Consider the following 3,094-nt stretch of genomic DNA (forward strand, 5'->3'; position numbering starts at 1 on the left):
CCAAAATCTGAGTTGCTCATTTAGTGAAATAGTTTTTCCTCCTACGAATGCAATTAAAACACATATAATTGTTAAAATCTCTCCACCTGTTGTCCTTCATATATCTCATTGCAATGGATGGAAATCCATTTGACAACTCATTCCAACAGATTTTTAATATTGTCTTTTGTAACACTTTTCATAACCAAATAAATTTCACTTGAATAATAAACCCAACTTTTTTCTATCTAAACCACTTGACGTAAGTTTCGAGAATTTGGATGATCTCACATGTTGTATTTTTCCCTGTTGAGGTGGGATTTTATTTCATGACCAGTTAATTAGGAAAGAACCCACTCTTTGTATCAATTTGAGATGTTTAACAAAGGACATGAACTTGAGTTTTGAACTTCAGTATTTTTCTGTGAAGGGAAAATGCATCTATGTAGTGTACATTTCAGATCATCCACCACATATGCTCTTGATTGAAAGAGTAGTTGCACTGGAGCTTCTGAAAAATCATCCCATTGTAGGCACTTGATCTCCCTTTTCTGATAATTCAGGGACATTTCTTTGCTGCACCTACTCAGATAAGGCTTTATTTTTGTACCATTTCTTTGCTTTCTATCTAGAAACAGCTGCTCTATCTCCTGTGACACAGGATGCAATAAAATGGAGTAAATGGAGTAGAGTATTTTGATAGATTAATCACTGCAGGGTGTGCAGCGTTCACAGCACTCATGGTGAAAGGGAAGAGGTTATACCAGAATGACATCTGTTTTCTTCCATGTAAATTGCTAGACTTTGAATCTGCTGTTTTGTAGCAGATGTGTAGATTTAATTATTAGGATTGCATAACCACTGGGGAAAGCGCAGGATTTTATTGATAGGCTTCTACCTAAAGTAACTGCAGAAGTAAACTGCCATTGTCTCCTTGGTGAAATAAAACTAAAAAAGTTAAATCCGTAAGGTTGTGTCATTTCTGTCTTCTTTCTTTTTTTCTCTTTGGCCGCACCATGAAGCATAGAATCTTTGTTCCCTGACCAGGGATTGAACCTGTGCCCCCTGCTTTGGGAGCACAGATTCTTAACCATTTGACTGCCAGGGAAATCCCAGATATGTCATCATTTATTCTTAAAGTGCATATGAACTGGTTGTTTTGATATATATGTATTAATAAAACTCCAACAAATGTTTGTATGAGTTTGAAATTATTTTCTTCACAGGCTGCAACTAAAGACCTATTTTCAATGAAACATTTCAGAGATGCTTATTGGTCCATCAACAGTAAAACTGAAGATCATTTTTGGACTCCTAAGATTTTTACAGGTTTATCTACTGTTTGGGCTAACAGAAGCCTTGGAGATTATCTGCACCTATCCATTCATTTGACATTTGAGAAAACTAAGAAGAAAACAAATATAATCTCTACTAAGCAAATTCCAACCTACTCCTCAATTTGCTAACTCTCATTCCAGTGCTTAGAGCACAGTCTGGTTAGGAGGAGAGGAACCCAAAACTCTTTACAGGTTCTTCATAAACTGCTTGAGACTTGTCCTTCTCAACTCTTGTGGTTGCACCCTTGTATGGGAGCAGAAACAGCTTGAAGACAATGCCTTCAGAGGTCAATGAAAGCACATGACCACAGGTTGATCATCGAGCTGGACCCAGACAGTCAGAGGCTCCTCACAACCTCCCCTGTCCTTGGAATATATGTTCTCCCCTCTGTCCCCACAGTGGGAACCTTTTTCAAAACTGAAGCCCTGAGAGACCAATGTGTGGTTGAGACTATCTGGACTGAATATGTGACTAAAACCTGTTAAGTCTATATAGACTTTTAAGACTCTAGTAGGTGGGTTCAGATCTACTCTTGCAACTGCCTAAGACAAGTCTTACTGAGCATGGCCCCGCACATCAGAACAAGATCCAGTTTCCCCCTCAGTCAGTCTCTCCCATCAGGAAGCTTCCATCAGCCTCTTATCCTTCGCCATCAGAGGGCAGACAGACTGAAAACCACAACCACAGAAAACTAACCGAAATGATCACATGGACCACAGCCTTGTCTAACTCAATGAAACTATGAGCCATGCCATGTAGGGCCATCCAAGACCAATGCATCATGGTGGAGAGGTCTGACAAAATGAGGTCCCTGGAGAATAAAATGGTAAACCACTTCACTATTCTTGCTGTGAGAACCCCATGAACAGTATGAAAAGGCAAAAAGATAGGACACTGAAAGATGAACTCCCCAGGTCAGTAGGTGCCCAATATGCTACTGGAGATCAATGGAGAAATAACTCCGGAAGAATGAAGAGACAGAGCCAAAGCTGTGGATATGACTGGTGATGGAAGCAAGGTCTGATGCTGTAAAGACCAATATTGCATAGGAACCTGGAATGTTAGGTCCATGAATCAAGGCAAATTCGAAGTGGTCAAACAGGAGATGGCAAGAGTGAATTTTGACACTTTAGGAAGCAGCAAACCTAAATGTACTGGAATGGGTGAATTTAACTCAGATGACCTATATATCTACTACTGTGAACAAGAATGCCTTAGAAGAAATGGAGTAGCTATTGTAGTCAACAAAAGAGTGTGAAATGCAGTACTTGGATGCAACCTCAAAAATGACAGGATGATCTCTGTTCATTTCCAAGGCAAACCATTTAATATCACGGTGATCCAAGCCTATACCCCGACCAGTAATGCTGAAGAAGCTGAAGTTGAATGGTTCTATGAATACCTACAAGATCTTCTAGAACTAACACCCAAAAATATGTGAAAATCTTTTTCCTTCATTATAAGGGACTGGAATGCAAAAGTAGGAAGTCAAGAAACACCTAGAGTAACAGGCAAATTTGGCCTTGGAGTACAGAATGAAGAAGGGCAAAGGCTAATAGAGTTTTGCCAAGAGAATGCACTGGTCATAGCAAACACCCTCTTCCAACAACACAGAAGACTCTACACATTGACATTACCAGATGATCAATACCAAAATCAGATTGATTATATACATTGCAGTCAAAGAAGGAGAAGCTCTACACATTCAGTAAAAACAAGACCAGGAGCTGACTGTGGTTTCATGAACTATTTATTGCCAAATTCAGACTTAAATTGA

This window comes from Bos indicus x Bos taurus, chromosome 15 (assembly GCF_003369695.1).
Source record: "Bos indicus x Bos taurus breed Angus x Brahman F1 hybrid chromosome 15, Bos_hybrid_MaternalHap_v2.0, whole genome shotgun sequence".
In the NCBI taxonomy this organism is placed as follows: Eukaryota; Metazoa; Chordata; class Mammalia; order Artiodactyla; family Bovidae; genus Bos; species Bos indicus x Bos taurus.